The sequence below is a fragment of the Armigeres subalbatus genome, chromosome 3 (assembly GCF_024139115.2).
Source record: "Armigeres subalbatus isolate Guangzhou_Male chromosome 3, GZ_Asu_2, whole genome shotgun sequence".
Classification (NCBI taxonomy): Eukaryota; Metazoa; Arthropoda; class Insecta; order Diptera; family Culicidae; genus Armigeres; species Armigeres subalbatus.
Genome location: NC_085141.1, coordinates 300,950,114 through 300,974,383, shown reverse-complemented (window position 1 = coordinate 300,974,383; position 24,270 = coordinate 300,950,114). Strand labels below are relative to the sequence as shown.

General features: G+C 40.2%; 1 protein-coding gene across 11 annotated transcripts in view; it reads right to left on the bottom strand.

Moving 5' to 3' along the window:
- The window catches only part of LOC134224978 (solute carrier family 12 member 7), an 848,828-nt gene that overhangs the window by 393,246 nt on the left and 431,312 nt on the right, over positions 1 to 24,270 (bottom strand). For 4 of the 11 annotated variants that reach the window (XM_062704684.1, XM_062704685.1, XM_062704692.1 and 1 more), the window contains exon 1: positions 175 to 328. The exons of 6 other annotated variants lie outside the window; for them this stretch is intronic. The gene's annotated coding sequence lies outside the window, so the exon portion shown is untranslated. Of the gene's footprint in view, positions 1 to 174; positions 329 to 24,270 lie in introns of those variants that run through there. One more of the 11 variants, XM_062704683.1, reaches the window with a different exon arrangement.

Genomic DNA, 24,270 nt, shown 5'->3' with positions numbered 1-24,270 from the left:
TGGTTCTCGTGATCAGCATCTCACTCGGCATGTGTTTTACAACGACCGGGAAAGCAGTTCCATGAGGTTTGATATGAGTTTTACGCCTCTGTTTCACGCATTATCGCACTAATTCAAATGATCTTCATTTTTGGCGGGATCCAATTCAGATTATTGTTTTCATAATTTTATTACCAAAGCTTCGAAGAAGAATCACCCTCGGGATAATAACTCTTAATCACGGAACGAACCACTCAAGATGCAATGCAATTCAATTCGCGGTAACCGGTAGACTATCGATGTCCAGCGATAGGCTGCTGACGAAGTCGACAATCAGAATCGATTCCGTCCTCCCCCTGAGGCCTAGGGTGGCAATGATGATGAGCCAACCAACTGAACGATCAATGTGGCTGATAGTGACCTCATGTGATATTTGCTGGCATTGTCTCTGTGGAGCATGGATGAAAGAGACATAACAAAATAGAGGCTGAAGTTTGAGAAATGGTTAAACAACAAAGGTTTTTACATTAAAAATCCCAATGCAAATTGTGGATTTTTTTTTCGTGTGCGTGAAAAGACAAAATTCACATCGTATTAATTTTTAAAGATTCGTCACTAGACTTATAGGATTTTCAATTAAGCTGTTGCGATTCAATTTTTGTCATAGTTGACATTTTTTTGGTCAAAACAAACGATAGATGAATTTGAATAAGGAAAACTTAATTCGTTTTTTCTTGAATAATCATTATTAAAGGTGTCGAAAATGAAACCCTCGGAGAACCAACAACATTTTTGTCAAAGAACAAAAATAAATCCACACAAAAACAGAAAAAATATTCAATTTAAGAACTTTATATGTTTAGTCATTAAATTTAATGTTACTTCCCAAAGTGCACAGTCAGGGCAAACAGTGCGCAACTAACGCGGAAAAACAATAGCCGCCAATGGAGTGATAATGGGCAAGGAATACTGCTAGATTTGATATTGCACTCATTTTGCAGAGAAAGGTCAACAGTTAGACTGTTTTTGTTTTTCTCACCGACCGGCCGGGAGGGTGCCACATTTTTAAGCACATATTTGGTGCGAGTTTTGCAAGTGCATCGTCACTCACGTGACCGCCGCCCCGGAGTGCGAATGAATTAATGAGGGCTAACTGGTGGCGGTCACCGCAGCAAGACAATGATCGCGGAGACAATAAAGGGGGGGGGGGGGGGGGGGCGAATGCAAATTCCCACGACGGCGACGACAACGACGTTTTCCATTGCCCGTCACTTCGCGATGCATCAGTTTGTAAAACAATCTACAACGGACAAGTGCGGAGACGATAAGTAGGGTTGTGTCCGATCAGAAAATCATTATGAAATAGAAATAATTTAGTTCGTAAGATGATGAAATTCAATTAGTTAAAACAGGTATGGCTATATAAAATAAGTATCGATTGGGTGGTATTGACTATTACGCAAAAAATCGGAAAATTAGACCGATACGTAATTTTACCTCAAATTATGTAAGTTTTATTTTTTTCCAGTCGGTTTTTGACGTATGTGGTAAACGTCATCATCCTTGTAATCACTGGACTTAAACAATTTTATTTCTTCTGAAACACTGGAATGGTTTTGTTAACATAAATGAACTTTAACCATAATTTATTTTGCACCTACGATTGCGATTTGCATAATGTTAGTATGATTTTCTATTCGGAATGCAATGGAGTAAATGTGATGGTACTTCGTCGTTGAAGTCAAATATTAGGTAGGGGAAACCGTCAAATCTTGAACGGCTAATTTTGTCGCCTATTGTTGAACTCCCATAAGAAATGCACGTGCGTTCAACAATAGGCGAAGAAATTAGCCGTTCAACATTTGGCGAAATACCCTATATGCTTTGTTTTCATCTTTGCATAAACACATCTGACTGTTGGTTCATTCAGATGGAACTAACTATTTGAGCCCATACGTGGGGGATTGTGTCTCCCGTTAGCAAAAACATGGAAGATCTTTATTAAATTCCTTTGAATTGAAATAAACTCCAAATTGTTTCTAATGCAAATAGGTGAGAGTGGAGATTACATTAATCCAATAACCGCATGAGAAGGAGTGCTTATTCAAAGATTCCGCATTATGTACATTTTGGAAAACAGCATTTAATAAATCAACATTTACAACAAACATCCCTCCAATATGGTTTCATATTTCATATTTTTCATGGTTGTATAAGGATATTGTAGCAGTGTTCTAGAGTGGAACTAGGTTTTTATCGTTGCGGTACATATTCTTTTTGCATTCAATTTTGTATCTAATTTCAAATATTAGAATCCCCAAGAATTTCTAGAACAAAACGTCAAAATTTAACAGTGGAGGAAATCATGCGTCCGATACCTCAAACTCTTCAAAATTGTATGAGTAGTCGAGCAATTCTCGTCTGTTTTCTCTCGGAATTCAACAGATTAGCTGGTAGCCACTCAGCATGCTCCGAAGCGCCTGAAATCTCCAGCATGAGAGGTCAAAATTTTACGAAGTTGGAAATAATTCGTCCGAAACCTCATACCGACTCTTCAGAATTTCATGAGTAATCAAGTAATTCTCAATGTTTCGTCAAAAATGAAGTTGAAATTGATTCCCAATATCCAGAACCTTCGCTAGAGAAAGACAAAATTGAACAGCGCATGAAACTGTTCGTCTGACAACTTAAACTATTAAAACATTCTTGAAAAACTAAAAAAACGGGAACATAGTTTCCGGTGGTCACAAAACACGTACTGGATCCCTTGGAATCTCTGGTAGAAATGTACAAAATTGAACTGCAAAGCAAATTCATCCTTCCGAAACCTAAAAGTCTTCAGAATTTTACGAGAAAGCACAAGGATCCCATTGTTTTTTTTATCCGTAACAGGTTACTAAATGGCTACGTAACATGTACCGGAAATCCTGGATTCTCCGGTATGAGAAATTAATCAGCGTTGGATATTTTGTCCACTTCAACTCGAACTCTTCAAAATTTACAAAGAATGGTGCTGGTGCTGTTACGTGTAGACTGTTGGTTGGTGGGGGTTCAAAGGTGCTCAATCGTTAGAGGAGTTGATAAGAAAACTATTTTGAACTTTTAGTGGAATATCGTTACTTGTCGCGTTAGAGAAATCTTAAGAGTACCAGAACGTAATTCTTGGAATGAATCCCTTGTAAGTAAATTAAAATTTCAACTACATGAATCAACACTAATGATGGCTACTGCCTTTCTCGGTCGGATGAGGTTGAAATGGAGACCACTCTAAGTCAACCTGGACTTACTGAAGATTAACTTATTTCAACCTGCAGGATGCAATGGAAACTAATCCTCAAGCATTCGAAATTGGCAATAACCTCCTTACAATACCGCAGTATTCTCAACATGCAGGTTCGATCAAAACCAACAAACTTGATTTGAATGACGACGGAAATGATGGCTTCAATGTCACCATCATTTCCACAGATATACTTCTATCAAGTAAAGAATCTGAGGTTAACTCTGACCTTGCGAATGGTCAAACAATTACATGCAACAATGTAATGCGAGCACAGACAAGGAAGCCCTTGGCGCAAACCAATTAGATGATCTATCAATGAACGAGTGCAAAATATAATGGCGATCGAAAAAAGGTTCTCATCGAGAGCGAAAATGACCTATTAACGGAAAACTAGTGGATCCTACAGCTTTCCAAACCTAATAAAATGATGACAAAAAATTCCCAAAAGATCGATTAAAGATAAATCATAGAAAGCTTCTAGTAAAAATCTTCAACAAGACACAGCCATACAGGCCAGCTCATCTCTTTTAAAAAGGAAACACTCATTCTCGTATCCTCTTTCTGGTCCTATTAATGCCAAAATTATGGCGCTCAAGTGGAAGTGCCAATGGTTTGACCACTAAAACTACTAAAACTAATTCTAGTTTTAGATCATTTAAACACACAGTCTTTGAATCGAACGGGGGTCTAACGAGGTCAGGAGATCATTAAGTCAGAAAAACATGCCAAACTCTCTTCTCATTAGAATTTTCTCCACAAGTTTCTGACAGATTACCAAGAAGAAATAAGGCGATCGTGTGATACACTATGGCAGCGGTTCTCAACCTGGGGTACTTGTACCCCTTGGGATACCTTCGCTGGCCTCAGGGAGTACCTCGGCCAAAATAAGTAATGACAGATGTTGTTGCCCTACAATTTAAAAAAATTATGAAGTAAAATTTTATTTTCAATCTTGTGCAGTTATTGTATAAAGTCGTTTTTACACAAATTTTTGGATTCCCACGGTTTTTTTTACCGCAGATTTTTTTGTCACGAGTTTTTTACGCTTTTTTATAATTTCAAAAGCGGGTGCAATTTTTTATTACTCTGTGAGTATTTTTTGAGGTTGAGGTTTGAGGTTTATCAATTACGTGTAACATACGTATTACATTATGATTTTATTTAACTGAAAATCTTTGGAGAGACGAAGCATATTTCGTATTGATTTTTGGAAAACGGTTGAGAAATTTTGAGGGAATTAAGAAATATCATACGTAGAATTGAGATTTCTGGATAAATTTATTAGAGGTCTTTTTTTTACCAAGCCTACAAGTTTTACATTTTTCTGTTGAAGAACTCGCTGAGCACTACTTCTCTTTAACATCATTCCTGGAAAATGGCGTAACCGTCACTTTTTTAGATAATGGCAGTACATAACAGTTCTTGATGCATGTTTTGGAGAAAATCTTGGGGAAGCTCTTGGAACTTAAAAATATTATAAGAACTTTTTTTTTGGAAAAGATGTTAAATTTTGATACACATAGTTAAGTTTGCCATTTTAGGGTGTTTTTATGAGATATTGCGAAAAAAGATTCGGCTGCCGCGCCGGTGGGACTTGAACCCACACTATTCCATTTAGTACACGGACGTATTACCAATTATACAACAGCTGCCCTTGCGAGAAGTTGTTCCATAACCAGCTAATAACGATGGGATATCAGTCAATTCCCCGTATCTACCAAATCTGCTTTGGCAACATTTACACCCTGTTCTCTCTACCCAACTATGTTTTTTTTTTTTTTTAATCTTTATACCCAACTATGTGTATCAGAATTGAACAACAGTCGGTTGCGTTTGAATCACAAACATGTGCTTCTATTTGTCGTATTGAGGCGGGTTTGCTTCTGCAACGACAATAGAGGCTCGCTTGCCACCGAGCGTCCGACCAGCTGCGGTGTGTGATACTGCAGGGTATCATCGTTTCTCTTTTTCTTGATTGATGACTAGATGATCAATGTCAATGATCAATGATGATGATGTCTTTTTTTTGGGACAAATAAAAATTCATCCTTATTTTCAAATTTCAGAAAACTGTTTTTTTTTTGGTATAAGCCATGTGAATAGTGAAATTATTTTTAGTTTAAGTTTATTTGGCTTCGTACAGCAATCTAAATCTATTCAATGACTAATAAGTTTTGCCTTCCCTTTCGTTTTGTTTAACAGGTTTTCTACTCATTATCAGTATAAAATATGTTCATTGAGAGAAAAAATGTGCAGCGCCGTAGTGTTCGGTTGGCCAGGTTGGCCCCCGCCAAGGGCGCCAGCCTTTAGGGGGCGCCAAAATCAAGAATCACCCTATGAGAAGAAAACAGTTGTATGAATTAAAGGGCCAAAAAAATAAGAAAACCGTTTAGTCCACAGATCTATATTTCGATATTTTAAGTAATGTAGAGCAAACCAAAATATTTCATCAATTCCACTTCCACATTTCATATGTAGTGGATTTTTAAGTTTCAACATCTATTCTGTTTTTTGAGGACTTTCAAAAGCGATTACAAGGATCAGTTTAATAATAAATTTAAAAGAATCATCTTGAAATTGTTATTTGAATGTATTGAAGTTTGATACCCATATGCGTGATCGGATTAGTTCCAATAGCTAATACCAGGAAACGTTTATTATAGAGACTACCAGCCCTAGGCTTGCTCATCTCTGATTCAAGATAAGTTTGTTTGTTTAATTCAGAAAATCTTTAAATTGATCATTTCGGGGGCAATTGAATTTTCGACTTTTTGGACCCAGCAAACCAGAAACTTGTACTAGCACCACCGACGAACTAGCACAGTGGTAAAAAACAAAGTAAAGCCGTTGAATATTAGATTAGCAGTGATAATTAGAATTTGACTTCTCCATTGGGACCAATAAGAGTTAAAAAGCTTAAAACGAGAATGCGAATTTGAACTAGTGGTACTCATCAGACAATTTGGCCAAATAGAAACATCAAAAAATATCAAAGCGAAGGATTTCGACAACAAAATATTTGTTTTATAAAATTGTTGGCTGGTATTAGATGATTAGAAAGTAATGCTGCTACCGATAGCAACTCCGACCATCAACCTACGACTTGAAGGCTGAATTTCATTAACCCAACTATTTCCAGAGACCAGTAGTGCCTCCTTAATCCAAATCGACTTCCCGATCATCGATCTTCTCACTCCACAACTGGATTTCATTGAAAAAACTAACTCATTTCAGGGACGGGTAACTGGGTTATTGTGGTTCCTTTCATCGACTCATGTCAGAGTAGGATTATTTTGACGCAACGAAGTCCAGTAATATTCCTTCAAACCATCGACCGGCTTTGGATTTTTCTTGATCTGAATAGGTTCGCTGGCGGTTCCGGCCACAGGGTTTTTGATCCGACTGGTCTAATAACAACTCTTACCATCATGCATCGACAATCTCACTTCAGAGTTGGATTTTATTAGCCCAACTAGGTCCAATAGTGGTTCAAAACTGCCGATAGGCCTAAAGGTCCAGAGTTGGGTTTTTTTCTTAGTTGGAATGAGTCGAGTCCATTAGCGATTCGATCGATGCATTTCCGAATTGGATTTTATCGACACGAAATCTCTTTCTTTGCGTATGGTTTTTAAATCTTTGAGAAATTTGTAAAAATATCAAGAGTTATTTTTTTTAGGAATTTTAAGCTATTATCAATTGTTACAATCGATACAAATATAAAATATTGATTTCTTTTGTAATTAAAGGGCGCTGAGAGTCCACGCTACGGCTGTGAAAATGTGTATTAAAAAGAGAGGAAAGGAAAAGCTACTTAGACACTGAGTTTATTGAATTTTCCTTCTGAGTTAAGCTTCTACCAGAGAAAAAAATGGGGGTAACTGCAGCGATGCAGAAGCATTAAGGGATACCACTCAAGAGAAACGTTGAGAAACGCTGCTCTATGGTTTACATACACGCTAGTTCTAGCAGACAATGCACTAGCTGACAATATTAGCGCGAAATTAGCATAATGTAAACGCTTATTAGCGAAGGCAGTTCCTGTTTACATTGTGCTAATATCACGCTAGTACTGTCGGATAGTGCTAGCTAGCTAGAACTAGCGAATATGAAAACGGGCCAATAGGTACAAGAAATCATGAAATTCTCTCGTAAGATCATTTCAATGGTTTGAGTGGTATTTGTAAGGTAGTCTATCACTCATGGTAGATCCTAATGAAATGATGAGGGACAATATGAGAAATCAAACTAAAAGTGATAAAAAAATAAAATAAAAAAATCGGCATTTCCCGTGGAACTGTTTCCCTATCCTATCCAAAAATTTATGAAGCATGTCCTATGCAAACTTCTAGTATTGACATCGAAAGCTGATACTGAAAAGAGAGCTCGATGTCAGATCGTTGATTTAATATGACTTCTTATTCTTTATTTGTGTGGAAACCGTTGAAAATCAATAAACCAAAGTAACAATTCATAATATCGGAAGCAAAATTTTTCACCTCAATGTCCTCAAGTGGATAAATTTAAAATAAAAAGCAGGTGGCACGAGGAAATGATGCAACTGTTTCGTCGCACCAGAAGAACCGGAAGCATCGTGGAAATTATGTGGATGTCACATCGGAATAGTAGGTAATGAGGAAGCCGATCGCGAAGCAAAACGAACACTAGATGAACCATGCGACACTTTGCCACGCATTAACTATAGAGAAGTCAAGACAGTGCTTAAAAATAGTATAATATCCCAGTGGCAATCTAGATGGCTTGCAACGAGAGAAAACAAGCTGCGAGAAGTGAAGTATACAGTGACGCCTTTCAAATAAGCGTTCCTCGGAAATAGAAGAGAAGACATCATTCTCGCCCGCCTTCGTATCGGGCACACCAAGCTTACACACCGGTTTCTTATGGAGGGAGATCCTCCTCCCCGGTGCCAACATTGTAATGCTCTGCAGTCAGTGAGACATCTGATCGTCGATTGTCCAGTTTTAGACGAAGAACGAACAAAAGCAGACATCCCAACAAATATACGAGAGGCTTTAGCAGACGATCCAGAGAAGGCGAAGAATGTTATTGTGTACTTAAAAAATATCGGATATTACGACACAATTTAAAACAAAAAATTGTAACTCGTTAGGGTAAAAAAAAGAAAAAGAAAATACTTAAAAACAGTGGACTCGAATAACCAAATGTTAAAAAGTCCACTTTAAATATGAAACAATAAAAAAATAAATACACTCAACCCTCTTTTTACGGCAGTTTTTTTTACGTCACTTCGTTTTACGGCCTCCTTTTTACGGCACGTAACGTAAAAAGAATTTGAAACATTATTGACATCCAAAAGTAAGCCTATAAGAAGGCACTCTTAGAAACCCAAAGAACGAAGTAGATGCTTTGTATACACATCATTTGCCTTCAACAATTGTTCCGATCAAGGTCATCCAAGAATTTCCTGGAGTCTACACGCGTAACCGAGGACCTAAGGTCTACAAGCGTGGCGAAAGAGCTGTTATCTATTGTAAAAAATGGTTTATGCCCAATTTGATATATTGAACCAAATTCCGTTCCAGGTCATACAAGAATTTCCTGGATTATAGGTCTTGAGGTCTACCCGCGATACCGAATAGCTGTTATCTCTTTTTTTAAATGGTTCATGCTCTATATGATCTATTAAACCAAACTCAATATGCCTTAAGCAGCCGAACCTTTCATGGTCATCCAAGAATTCCCTAGACTCCTCAGCCGCGGATTCATCCAAAATATGTCCTCCAAGTATTTGTCTTTCACTTGCGTCTCAAATGTGGGCATATGAGTTGTTCTAAGATCTCCAAATTGCCCTTGAGTTTGAATCAAATGGTCTGCCGAATCAACCAAAGCTTTCATGATGTCCCCAGCCGCGGTATCAACCCAATCATGTCCTTCGAGTATTTGTCTTTCACATGGGTTTCAAATCCAGACAAATGAGATGTAGTAAGATCTCCAAATCCTCCTGGAGTTTGAATCAAATGTTCTGAAGAATCAACCAAGGCTTCCATGATGTCCATAGCTGGGGTAATAACCCAATTATGTCCTCCAAGCATTTTTCTTTCACTTGCGTCTAAAACTCAGACATATTAGATGTAGTAAGATCTCCAAATCCCCCTGGAGTTTGAATCAAATGGTCTGCCGAATCAACCGAGGCTTCCATGATGTCCTCAGCCGCGGTACCAACCCAATTATGTCCTCCGAGTATTTGTCTTTCACTTGGGTCTCAAATCCAGACATATAAGATGTAGTAAGATCTCCAAATCATCCTGGAGTTTGAATCAAATAGTCTGCCGAATCCACCGAGGCTTCCATGATGTCCCCAGCCTCGGTATCAACCCAAATATGTCCTCCGAGTATTTTACTTTCACTTGCCTCTCAAATCCAGACATATGAGATGTAGTAAGATCTCCAAATTGTCCAGGAGTTTGAATTAAATGGTCTGCCGGATCAACCAAGGCTTCCATGATGCCCCATGCCGTGGTATCAGAACAATTATGTTTCCAAGTATTTGTCATTCACTTGCGTTTCAATTCCAGGCATATGAGTTGTTGTAAGATCTCCAAATTGTCCTGGAGCTTGAATCAAATGGTATACCGAATCAACCAAGGCCTTCATGATGTCCCCAGCAACCCCAGTAACGACCTGCGCAGCACAAGTTAGACAATCATCACTAGAAACATTTTTAGTTCTATAACGGTCATGAAAACCATTATTTGCTCTACATGATTTCGGTAAAATCAGCATAAAACTAAATTTTTTGTAGGGATGGTTCTAGCTATTTGATTGTGACTAAATTCGGCAATTCATATGGGCCATGCCCTTTTTGATCCATAGAACTAAAGTAAATACGGCTTCAACTATTGTTCCATTGCAGATCATCCATGAATATCATCCATCCCTGAAATATAAGCTTTACGGTCAACACGCGTAACCAAAAGGCTGTTATCTCTTTAAAAAAAAAAACTTGCTCATACCCGTTTTGATCCATAGGACTAAATTGGATACCTCTTCAACTATTGTTTCATTCCAGGTAATTTAAGAAAGTCATGGAGTACTGGTCTTTAGGTCTACAGGATTATTATTTTTAATGATTCATCCCATTTTGATCTATAGATCCATATTAGATACGCATTTAACAATTATTCCACTCCAGGTCATCGAAGGAATATCTGAAGTCTAGACTTCGTTGCCTGGGACATAATGGAAGCATTGATTGATTCGGTAGACCATTTGATTCAATCTCTAGAACAATTGGGAGATCTTACAACATGTTACATTTCAGAATTTGAGACGCAATTCGCAAACTATCAAAATTCCAGGAAAACTTTGAGATCTTACAACACCTCATATGCCTTGATTTAAGACGAGTGAAAGACAAACACTCGGGGAATATAATTGAGTTGATACCGCGAGTGAAGAAATCATGAAAGCCTTGGTTGATTTGGTAGACCATTTGATTCAAACTCCAGGACAATTTGAAGATCTTACAACATCTTACATGCTAAAATTTGTGACTCAAGTGAAAGACTAATACTCAGAAGACAAAATTGGGTTGACACCGCGGTTGGGGGAACCATGGTAGCCTTGGTTGATTCATTAGACCATTCGATTCAAACTCCAGGACAATTTGGAGATCTTACAACACCTCATATGTCTTGTTTTGAGATGCAAGTGAAAGAAAAATATTTAGAGAACATATTGGAGTTGATACCACGGCTTAGGACATCATGAAATCTTTGGTTGATTCGATAGATCATTTGATTTAAGCTCCAGGACAATTTGGAGATCTTAGAACATCTCATATACCTGTATTTAAGACGTTAGTAAAAGACCAATGCTCAGAAGACAAAATTGGTTTGACACCGCGGCTGGGGACATCGTGGAAGCCTTGTTTGATTCGGCAGAACATTTGATTCAAATTCCAGAACAATTTGGAGATATTAAAACGTATCATATGCTTGTATTTGAGACGTAAGTAAAAGACAAATACTTAGAGAACATAATTGAGTTGATACCACGGCTTAGGACATCGTGAAGGCTTTGGTTGATTCGATAGACCATTTGATTCAAACTCCAGGACAATTTGGAGATCTTACAATATCGAATATGCCTGTATTTGAGACGTTAGTAAAAGACTAATACTCAGAAGACAAAGTTGGGTTGACATCGAGGCTGGAGACATCGTGGAAGCCTTGGTTGATTCTGTAGACCATTTGATTCAAACTCCAGGACAATTTGCAAATATTAAAACATCTCATATACATGGACTTGAGACATAAGTGAAAGACAAATACTTGGAGAGCATGAGTGGGATGATACCGCGACTGAGGACATCATGCAAGCTTCAGTAGATTCGGTAGACTGATTCTATCTCCAGAACAATTTGGAGATCTTAAAAAATCTCATATGTCTGGGTTTGAGACGTAAGTGAAAGACAAATAATCGAAGGACATAATTGGGTTGATACCGCGACTGGGAGCACCATGGAAGCCTTGGTTCATTCATTAGATTTTTGATTCAAACTCCAGGACATTTTGGAGATCTTACAACACCTCATATACCTGGACTTGAGACGTTAGTAAAAGACTAATACTCAGAAGACAAAATTGGGTTGACATCGTGGCAGCCTTGGTTGATTATGTAGACCATTTGATTCAAACTTCAGGACAATTTGGAGATCTTACAACATCTCATATACCTGGACTTGAGACGCAAGTGAAAGACAAATACTCGGAGGGCATGATTGGGATGATACCGTGGCTGAGGACATCATGCAAGCCTCAGTAGATTCGGTAGACCATTTGATTCAAACTCCAGGACAATTTGGAGATCTTACAACTTCATACATGCAATAATTGAAGACGGACGTGAAAGACAAATATTCGGAGGACAAAATTGGGTTGACACCTAGACTGGGGACATCATGGAAGCCTTGGTTGATTCGGTGGACCATTCGATTCAAACTTCAGGACAATTTGGAGATCTTACAACACCTCAAATGTCTTGTTTTGAGACGCAAGTGAAAGACAAATCCTCGGAGGACATAATTGAGTTGATACCACGACTTGGGACATCATGAAGGCTTTGGTTGATTTGGTAGACCATTTGATTCAAACTCCAGGACGATTTGGAGATCTCATAATATCTGGTGGATTCGGCGAGATCTTACAATACCTCATGTAAGACGCAAGTGAATGTATTTGAAAGTATCCTCACTATCAATAAATTAAGTGAAATACTAGAAACTTTAGCAAAAATTCTTTTTACGTCACATTCGATTTACGTCCCCCCATTAAGTGACGTAAAAAGAGGGTTGAGTGTAAGCGCTTGCCAGGATTAAGGTGCCCTAAATCTAAATAATTGTCACCTCGAATTTCAGAGGCACCAATCTACAAAAAAATGGCGCTTGCCCAAATTATGGCAATGATGAATGTGATTCGTCCTTTAGATGTAGGCGTTTTCCTGGAAAAGATGGTGGAAATTTAATCCTTTCTTTTAGAATAAGCGGAAACAACGGAAATTGGGATTTTTTTATGTAAATGTTTGTCTGGAATAAGTCAATGACGGTTGTGATCCCTTGCTCGAAAGTAGTTTTGCCGTTTCGTTTGTCCGTCCTTCCGAAAAATGTCTACCATCAGTCTAAATCTATCATAACATACCATCGATCCACTCTAACTATGTGAAACAATACATTAAATAACTCTTTCCCTTTTACACTTCCAAATTATGCCATATGCCCATTATGCCAAATGACCCACTTTTTCCTTGCAGTTCAAAATTATGCCAAATGGCCTTTACCAAATGGCCTTATGCCAAATGACTTAAAGCCAAATGATAAAAACTTGCCGAAGTTATCCATGTGTGGCCTAAAATGAAGGACCCTAAGTGACCAACAATATCAGAGTTACAAAAGATTGAAAAAGCCTAGGAAAATACAAAAAGGAATTGACTCTTGTCACAAGAGTCTTGTGTGATCAGAAGTGGTTCATAAGTGACTATGAACGATCAATAAGTGACCGAACGCGAATCCAACTGACTCATAAACGATCGAAAGATTTTTCTAGCTCATACAAAACTGATCACTGCGTGTTCTGATATGTTTTGATAAGAACCATATCTATGTCCAAAACTTAGCAGAATACGAATTTTGACTATCTACAAATACAGTCAACTCTCTACATCTTCTTCTTCTTATTGGCATTACATCCCCACACTGGGACAGAGCCGCCTCGCAGCTTAGTGTTCATTAAGCACTTCCACAGTTATTAACTGCGAGGTTTCTAAGCCAAGTTACCATTTTTGCATTCGTATATCATGAGGCTAACACGATGATACTTTTATGCCCAGGGAAGTCGAGACAATTTCCAATCCGAAAATAACCGATAACCCTCTATCTCGATGTGTTCTGGTCATATTTATTCAGGATTATTTCTCCCTAGGTCGATATATTCATATTTCTGGGCTACTAGACAATTTTTGGAAAATAACAAACAACAACAAGAGATGTTTTGTTGTCGTTTTTAACAGCAACGAGCTTTTTTCGATCTAGTAGGTACCCATTTCAATTTGCATTCTTCGATCTGTCCTCATCTCGATGGTCCCTTCAATATGGAGATGTGGAGAGGGCGACTGTAATAGTTAATCACCGAATTTCTTGAAAGCCATTAGGCGGATCCTGCTTTTGATTTAATTTTCTCCTTTCCGAAGGGTTTTCCGGAAATTTATGTGGGAAATGTTCTTGGAATTACTTCGAAAGTTCTTAGTTTCTCACCCCTAATTTTCTGCGGAAATTCACATCGAAACTCTTTGGAAAAATTGATTTTTTTTTTCTCGGAAATTTGTCCGAGAATATTTTAATATTTCTTCCGGAATTTCTGCTCCAATATTTTTTGCGTAGTAACCTTCATAGATTCCGTGATGTTCTGCGGAAACTCTTCTTGAAATCCTGCGTAAATATCTTCGCAAATACTGGCAGGAACTTTTGTCGATTTTTTCCCCGAAAATTCCTTCGAACTTTAATTGAGAATTTATTCGGAAAATCCTGCAAGAGTCCTTTGGAATGTGAAATTGAAAATTCCTTTGTATTTTTTTAAATGAATCTTTAGGACATTTTCCAGGGTTATTCAACAGCAATGCGACATGTTTGGTCATGCCTCCGGAGATTCATATGAATCCCAGGCCTTGTGATTTCAGGCTTTGGGACAGAAAGTCGAAAGACAGAAAGACGGAAAACAAAACAAAACATATGAAATCAAGTTTGGGAACATGCTTCTAATACAAAATCTAGTTTTTTTGTTAAATATCTTGGCTGTGCATATGCACAGCATATGTTTCGAAATAGACAAATTGATATGAAATTTGCGAAAAGAATCCGAGGTTAAGGGTTCGAGTCCCTCTAAGACACGTGGATTCTTTTTCGCAAATTTCATATCAATTTGTCCATTTCGAAACATATGCTGTGCATATGCACAGCCAAGATATTTAACAAAAAAATGGTTTTCGTACGGCCGAGTTGCCGAATAATATGCAATTAATAACAAAATCTAGCCTATTCCTTTTTTTCTAGTTTTCTTTTCTACTTTTTTATTTCATGGGCAATTATTTAAAAAAAATTACAGTGAGCATGCAGCAGTCACACGGCGAGCATTGTATGATTTTTATCAGTTTTCGGGACGATGAAACTGATTTATTAGTACTTGGAAGACAGTGCACTTTTAGCACACGTTGTTCCTGTCAAAAGAAGTCCAATCTACCATAATGTGCAGAAACCACCAGGCGAGCATTATGTAGTTAGATTGTGCGATGAAATATGTAATTGCGTATTAATGCATTGCCCATTAGGGAGGAAGTAAGTTTAGCAACCAACCACCACGTGTTTTGACTGAGTTTTCGTGCTGCCGAGAATCGAACTCACCATCTCTGGATTGGCAATCCTACGCCTTTGCTCGCAAGGCTACTGGAGGCCCTAACTGCAACTCTACCACAGTAATCATTTAGCGGAAAACGGAAAGAGATAAACAATACACCAGTAATGATGAGTCGATCGGAAAGTTCTTTCCTTCGTTTCCTCTTGGTTGAGTTGTCGTTATTGGTTTTTATTCACAAATAAACTGCAAAACATGTACAACACGAATGGTCTTTTAATTTAATTCCAATAAAACTATTTAAAATACCTGTGAAGGGGTTCATCAAATTCACTTGACATTTGAGCGGGGCTTTCACTGGAACAAAAGTTTATGTTGCCTTCTGTCTGTAAGTCGCCTAACTAAATCGTTCATAAAAATTCTCTTATATTATAGTTACCTTGCTCTTAGATGCATCAATTCCACTTTAAAGACATTCTAACTTGTTGAAATCGTGGCCTATTCTCACCCCTATTTGGCTCATTTTCAACCCCAATGACGGTACTTAAATTAAAGTTTTACTTTGTATTGTTCTCAAGACTATGGCTCTTCAATTTTAACATGTTTCTGCAATTTGGACCTTTTTTTCTTTCGAGCTGTTGTCCCTTCCACCTTATGTCCATCAGACCTTTTATCTATCGACCTTTTGTCATAGATTCGTGATTTCAATATTCGGGCTTCTGTAAGGCATCTTTGATATCAACAATTCAACTTTCATTGAAGCAACAGAGTATATGAATTTCACAAGCGCAGTTTTCAGGGAATCAATTTCTAAAAAAAAAACTATTATATAATTGATTTGGAATTTTCTTCTAGAATTCCGCACTCTTGCTGTTGTTAATGTTCTGGATGTCAGGGAACTTTTTTGGAAACTTCTTCCTTGTGCTTCTAGAATCTATCCGGGAATTCCTTCTAGTATGCACATTCAACCTATGATTGATTAGATTTTATATCAATTCTGTATAAGAACCTACCAAAACCTGTATAAAAACTGGGCATTTGCGAAAATGCTAGAATCTTATACAAATATTGTATGAGACCTTACAGCTTTCCTTGCAATATTTGTTTGTGAGTTTACATTTCTTTGTATAAGAATCTAACAATTTCGCATATGCCCAGTTCTTGAACGGGTTTTGGTAGGTTCTTATAGGGCCCTCCTTAGCCGTGTGGTAAGACGCGCGGCTACAAAGCAAGACCATGCTGAGGGTGGCTGGGTTCGATTCCAGTCTAGGAAATTATCGGGTTGGAAACTGTCTCGACTTCCCTGGGCATAAAAGTGTCATCGTGCTAGCCTCATGATATACGAATGCAAAAATGGTAAACCTGGCTTAGAAACCTCGCGGTTAATAACTGAGGAAGTGCTTAATGAACACTAAGCTGCGAGGCGGCTCTGTCCCAGTGTGGGAATGCAATTCCAAGAAGAAGAAGAAGAAGGTTCTTATACAGAATTTTCAAAAAATCTAACAGTCGCTGGTTTAATGCACGAACAAACTACTCAGAGAGAATGTATCGAGTATTATAACAGAAGAAGATATTTCCAGTGACTTTCCATCAGAAAGGATGCAAGGGCATCCCTGAAATTCACAAAGGAATTTTTGCATAAATGCTCGAAGAAGTAGGAAGAATTTTCTTAGTATCTTTTCTATGATGGACGAAAATCCTAAAGAAGCTCCCAGAAGAATTTCTGAAAAACAAATATTTGAGATTTATTAGCTGAAATTCTTGCCGGATTCTGTGCCTAAATCTTCGATTACGGTTATGGTGGTCAAATGACATTAATTTCTGCAGAGGTTCGGAAGCCTCCTTTCAAGAGGCTCGGAAGCCTCCTTTCAAGAGGCTCGGAAGCCTCCTTTCAAGAGGCTCGGAAGTCTCCTTTCAAGAGGCCTCAGGAAGCCTCCTTTCAAGAGGCTCAGAAGCCTCCTTTCAAGAGGCCCGGAAGCCTCCTTCAAGAGGCCTCGGAAGCCTCCTTTCAAGAGGCCCGGAAGCCTCCTTCAAGAGGCTCAGGAAGCCTCCTTCAAGAGGCTCTGGAAGCCTCCTTTCAAAGGCTTGGAAGCCTCCTTTCAAGAGGCCTCGGAAGCCTCCTTTCAAGAGGCTCAAAGCCTCCTTTCAAGAGGCCCGGAAGCCTCCTTTCAAGAGGCCTCGAAGCCTCCTTTCAAGAGGCTCAGAGCCTCCTTTCAAGAGGCTCAGAAGCCTCCTTTCAAGAGGCCTCAGGCCTCCTTTCAAGAGGCCTGGAAGCCTCCTTTCAAGAGGCTCAAGCCTCCTTTCAAGAGGCTCAGGAAGCCTCCTTTCAAGAGGCTCAGCCTCCTTTCAAGAGGCCTCAGAAGCCTCCTTTCAAGAGGCTCAGGCCTCCTTCAAGAGGCCCGGAAGCCTCCTTCAAGAGGCTCAGGAAGCCTCCTTTCAAGAGGCTCAGGCCTCCTTTCAAGAGGTCTGGAAGCCTCCTTTCAAGAGGCTTAAGCCTCCTTTCAAGAGGCTCAGAGTCTCCTTTCAAGAGGCTCGGAAGCCTCCTTTCAAGAGGCTCAGAGGCCTCCTTTCAAGAGGCCCAGGCCTCCTTTCAAGAGGCTCGGAAGCCTCCTTTCAAGAGGCCTGAAGCCTCCTTTCAAGAGGCCTGGAAGCCTCCTTCAAGAGGCCTCAGGCCTCCTTTCAAGAGGCCTGGAAGCCTCCTTTCAAGAGGCTCAAGCCTCCTTTCAAGAGGCTCAGAGCCTCCTTTCAAGAGGCTCAGGCCTCCTTTCAAGAGGCTCAGAAGCCTCCTTTCAAGAGGCTCGGAAGCCTCCTTTCAAGAGGCCTCAGAGCCTCCTTTCAAGAGGCTCAGAGCCTCCTTTCAAGAGGCTCAGGAAGCCTCCTTTCAAGAGGCTCAAGCCTCCTTCAAGAGGCTCGGAAGCCTCCTTTCAAGAGGCTCAGAAGCCTCCTTTCAAGAGGCCCGGAAGCCTCCCTTCAAGAGGCCTCAGCCTCCTTCAAGAGGCTCGGAAGCCTCCTTCAAGAGGCCTCAGGCCTCCTTTCAAGAGGCTCAAGCCTCCTTTCAAGAGGCTCAGGCCTCCTTCAAGAGGCCTCAGAAGCCTCCTTCAAGAGGCCCAGCCTCCTTTCAAGAGGCCTCAAGCCTCCTTCAAGAGGCAGGCCTCAGCCTCCTTTCAAGAGGCCTCAGAAGCCTCCTTTCAAGAGGCCTGGAAGCCTCCTTTCAAGAGGCTCAGAAGCCTCCTTTCAAGAGGCTCAGAAGCCTCCTTTCAAGAGGCCTCAAGCCTCCCTTCAAGAGGCTCGAAGCCTCCTTTCAAGAGGCTCAGGCCTCCTTTCAAGAGGCTCAAGCCTCCTTTCAAGAGGCCTGGAAGCCTCCTTTCAAGAGGCCTCAGAGCCTCCTTTCAAGAGGCTCAGAAGCCTCCTTTCAAGAGGCTCAGAAGCCTCCTTTCAAGAGGCCTCAGAGCCTCCTTTCAAGAGGCTCAGAGCCTCCTTCAAGAGGCCTGGAAGCCTCCTTTCAAGAGGCCCAGCCTCCTTCAAGAGGCCTCAAGCCTCCTTCAAGAGGCTCAGAAGCCTCCTTCAAGAGGCCCAGCCTCCTTTCAAGAGGCCTCAGAAGCCTCCTTTCAAGAGGCTCAGGCCTCCTTTCAAGAGGCCTCAAGCCTCCTTCAAGAGGCTCAGAGCCTCCTTTCAAGAGGCTCAGAAGCCTCCTTTCAAGAGGCCTCAGAAGCCTCCTTTCAAGAGGCTCAGGCCTCCTTTCAAGAGGCTCAGGAAGCCTCCTTTCAAGAGGCTCGAAGCCTCCTTTCAAGAGGCTCGGAAGCCTCCTTTCAAGAGGCCTCAGAGCCTCCTTCAAGAGGCCTGGAAGCCTCCTTTCAAGAGGCCCGGAAGCCTCCTTCAAGAGGCTCAAGCCTCCTTTCAAGAGGCCTGGAAGCCTCCCTTCAAGAGGCTCAGAGCCTCCTTTCAAGAGGCCTCAGAAGCCTCCTTTCAAGAGGCCAGAAACCTCCTTTCAAGAGGTCTGGAAGCCTCCTTTAAGAGGCCTGGAAGCCTCCTTTCAAGAGGCCCGGAAGCCTCCTTTCAAGAGGCTCAGGAAGCCTCCTTTCAAGAGGCTCGGAGGCCTCCTTTCAAGAGGCTCAGAAGCCTCCTTTCAAGAGGCCCAGCCTCCTTCAAGAGGCCTCAAGCCTCCTTTCAAGAGGCTCAGAAGCCTCCTTCAAGAGGCTCAGCCTCCCTTTCAAGAGGCTCAGAAGCCTCCTTCAAGAGGCTCCAGAAGCCTCCTTTCAAGAGGCTCAAGCCTCCTTTCAAGAGGCCCAGAAGCCTCCTTCAAGAGGCTCAGAAGCCTCCTTTCAAGAGGCTCAGGCCTCCTTTCAAGAGGCCTCAGAAGCCTCCTTTCAAGAGGCTCAGAAGCCTCCTTTCAAGAGGCCTCAAGCCTCCTTTCAAGAAGCCTGCAAGCCTCCTTTCAAGAGGCCTCAGCCTCCTTCAAGAGGGCTCCTGAAGCCTCCTTTCAAGAGGCTCGGAAGCCTCCTTTCAAGAGGCTCGGAAGGCTCCTTTCAAGAGGCTCGGAAGCCTCCTTTCAAGAGGCTCGGAAGCCTCCTTTCAAGAGGCTAGGAAGCCTTTTTTCAAGAAGCTCGAAAGCTTCCTTTTATGAGGCTAGGAAGCCTCCTTTCAAGAGGTTTGAATGCCACCTTCCAAGATACTCGAAAGTCTCCTTTCAAAAGGCTCCGAAGCCTTCCTTTAAGAGGCTCGGAAGTTTCCTTTTAAAAGAGGCTCGGAAGCCTCCTTTCAAGAGGCTCGGACGCTTCCTTTCAAAAGGTTCTTTAGCCTTCTTTCAAAGGTTCGGAAGCATCCAAAAGTCCTCAAACACTTATAGGAAGCCTGACGTATAAACTTAATTTAAATTGGAAGCTTCACGGAATAGCGAAAACTTTAGACAACTTTTTGGTGAGCCATATACCTAGTTAGTTTTCTGGTCATATGCCTTAAGTGATGCTTATTTTCATTTACAGCAAAAATAGGTCAATGCTAGAAGGGGTACCTCTCATAAAAAAGGTTGAGAACTGCTGTGTTAGACAAAGATCTAGGATTATGCAAGCGTTGCATGTTTATCAAAAAATTCGAATTGAAAATAAATTTCGAAAATAGTTATTAGCAGATAAGCAGCTAGAGCTCCGGGTTGTGGATATCTAAATTTGATCATAAGCACAGCAAATAAGTTTTCTTTGCGGTATTGGCTATGGAAAGACTAATTACAAACCAGAAATTTCGAAAATGTTCCCAATGTTTTCTGTTCTATTAGAATATTATACTTTTCTTCCCACATATTTAGCATTTGTATGATTAATTCGCTATGTAGACAAAAAATGACTAAGAATTAATTTCATTCATCCCATTTCCCATGTACCTACTTATTTTACTTCTCCACTCCATAACGATGACGTAGATTTTTTCTCTCTACTTTGTCTATGAAACATTATCGCTTTTATTTTTTTGCCAGGCTTCAAAAAATCTTTTGTGACAAATCTTCGCCACGCTATAGGCGGTCCGCTGGTACCGAATCCTCTTTTTTTACTTCAAATGTACGCACATTTATCTTGCTGGCGACAATAGTCCTTTGGTTCCCATCCAAAAAGAAAACCCTCGATTAATTCATATATAATGCCGATACTGTCTTTATCCGCAATTAATAAAGACATTAACCGTTATTGTTTGACGCACCGATTTCATCATAACTTCTAAACGAGCCAAACAACTGTAATCAATTAAATAACGAATACTTGGTGAATCGACTGATTCGAGTAGCTGTTATTACGACGTTTCCCTTTTCTAAGCGAAAGTAAAACCTTTCAGGAAAGCTTGATTGTAAGTGAAACTCAGGAAAAAACTCGATTTGTCCAATAGCCCCCTGGAGCCGTTATTTATTGCGACAATATAACAGCTAGCCATCATCCCATTTCCCAGTCGAAGGATTGTGCTGAGCATCTACTGGAGTGTGTGCAAACATCCGTAAAACTCTCACTTGGCGAGGAATTTAAAATGAAATCGAAACAGCTTGGCGCCTTCGATCGGCTCTAAATAATGGACGCCCATTAAAACCATTGATGGCCAATTGCTGTTTTACTCGACCGAACCAACAGTAAACTAGAAGGGGGGAGGGTGTAAACAATTATTACTCACTCGTTGTAAATGCGATGGCGAATGAATATGACTTAATACTGCGGGCCGACAAACGGACCCGAAAGAGGATCAATAAAACTGGAAAAGAAATTGCTGATAGGTTGGGAGGAAAGTTTCACGAAACTGCTGTATGGACGGCAAGATGGTCGAACCGGAAAATGGATGGCTTCATATCGCGGTGCGGGTGTTGTTTGTTGTTTCACGGTTCTTTTTTCACTTTCTAGCTGATGTGGGCTGACAATAAGGCGACTTACTTGACGAAGTCCCACAGTCTTAGGAAGCAGCTGGTCATGATTATCGATAGCCGAGAGGAAGGCTATTGTTTATTTAGGTCAGTAGCACTTTGGGTCTGAGCTTGGAAAACGTGAGGAAAATCAGGGGAATCCAATCACTGTATGAACCAATTGGAAGAGCTTCGTTGTATTGTCTGAATAATGTCATTTTCTACTGCACCAGACTGTTTCGTAGCAGGAAATTCGGATAAAGCTTCTTAAATGTTCATGATTCCTTTAAAAATGTTATCATCATTGAGGTGGTAGATTTTCCAAGTAAAAACTTAGAAAGATTAGACGAGAGATTGTTTGTATTCAAAAATAATTTGTAAATAAGCGTGAGCTTATGTAACAATCTCAGCCAAGTCACAATAAAGAGCATGCTTACAGTAAGAGACATTAGCATTTCTAGTGCTTATCTTTTCATATCTTTGCTGACATCCTGACAGTGATTCCACTCATTGACACATACACTGACCGGTTCAATAATGAAACCCAATTGGAAAGGTTTGATTCTATCGCAATTCATTGTATTGCCAACTTTCCCGCACCGGCCCGTTTCACATATCCAACATAACATAAATATGCATGATATCAAACCATTTGCCATAACCATCGTCATCGTCTTCTTCGCTGTCGTCGTTATCATATGTTGGATATTTTAATCCACTACTGACGATGTCTTCTTGAGATTCTCACAGGGCGGTGGCTCACAATTTTCCCGCCACCACACACCGTTCGAACGAACGAACTCAGTGATTGCCAACAAGACGACCAACGCAGCGACGGCAACGAAGGACGACGCTTTTGCTTGGCAGCCTCATACTCTGCAGTACCACCGGCAACCGAGACTCTGGGGTGGTGGTCGGTGTGGCATTGTTCAACCGTGTAATCTGGGAAATATCCAGTGGGTGAGCTTTCATCGACGCTAGAGAGCATCGAAGATAAATTGGTTACAGCGAAATTGTTATGACTCCCCACTCAGTGTGGAAAGGGTAGGTCGGGTTGGCATCGAACCTTTCCGCAAATCGTTCCGCAGTGTGAGAGGTGTTCACGTTGCGTAACTACGTACCTACAAAAACAGCACACTGAAGGAATCATGCCAACTGGAAATATCCAGTTCTATGTTTTTGTTTCCGCTTCGATTGAACAGTTTGTGTAAAATGCGAGGAACTATGTCCGAATGGAAGGGTTACTTTTCGGTTGATTCGATTTCCTGCATAACTCGAATGCTGACAGTAGTCGGGGATTCGTAAAAATGCGAACCGAATAGGTCAAGAATTTTTCCAGTTTGGAAAACAAACAAATTGCGAAACGGTCCCGCACGGGAGGTTGGCATGCACGTGGCTGGAATAAGTGCGGCAACATAATTTCAACTTTGTTTAACTTGGCATCCGTCCTGAGCCGATGTCATCGAATTTTTTTTTCGGTCGACTCGTTTGCCAAAAAGTTTTTCCGTTCTTAGACCATGCATACCTCCAGCCAGCCAGCAGCAGGGAATTTAAAACGGAAACACGAATTCCAAGAGCGATTCACCTTGATTTGATTTAGTTGGCTGACGCATACTGCTTCGGATTAGTTCAAACAGCTCGCTCGGTTTGAGTTTGCTGAATGCGAAAGTTGTTCTTATCTTTGAAATAGTAGAGCCATCCATCTCTAAAATCCAGAGTGCTGAAAGTTGTGCTTTGGTAATTGAATTAATTTGACCACTCCATTCGAGTGAAACGTGATCGGAATTTTATGGCACCGAAATGGATGTCAGGAAATGACTGAAGTCTTTGTTCTGGGGAATTCCTTTCTGTATCAATCGGAAAGTAATCCACTTCTTGATTTATTTGAATCCGCGTTTAGCTCCTTAATTTTTATAATAGTCATTAATCGCACAGCATCAGAAGAAATCCATGATATTGGGAAATGAGTTTTTCCGTGCGCAGATTACTGTTGGTCTGCAAATTATTTTTCTTCAGTTAACTGCTAGTGTAACAGATTTTAGCGTGACGTTGTCGCTGACATTTCTACATAGGCGAGCAGCTATCCAAAATCTTTCACGCAGGAGTTTTCCATTCAGTCTTCATTATTATGACTTTCAAAAAAATTTCCCGTGAAAATTCCGATAACTTGACATGGAAATTTCAAGTAGTTTTCCGAAGAAGCTTAAAAAATCCTTAGGAAATAACGAAGAATTTTCTTATGAAATTCCAAGGCATTTCTAAAGAGAATTTATACAAAACTCACGGAAACTGAAAATTCAAAAGAACTTCTCGAAAACGCGAACCGCGAAAATTCGTAAGGATATGCCATGAAAACTTCCAAGAATTTCCCAAGAAAAAACAATTTAAAAAAAAATCAGAGGACAAAAATATTTACCCAAGAAATTTTGAAGAATTTTCCAAATAAATTTCGAAGAGTTTTTCAAAGGAATTGTGAACTATTTTTCAAGGAAATTCTAAAAAATATTTCAAGAAAATTGTGAAGATTTTTTTTAGCAAATTTCAAAGAATTTTTCGAGAAACTTCAGAAAAAAAGTGTACCAAAGAATTTCTGTCGAATTCGCTGAGAAAAATTCGAGAAATGTCCCGAGCAATTTCCGAAGAATTTTTCAAAGATAATCTAAAGCCTGCCCAATCTTATCTAGCCACGGGCCAATTTTCAGGACTAACATCTTCTGGCGGGCCACAAGATATTCGCTACATATTTTTAATAT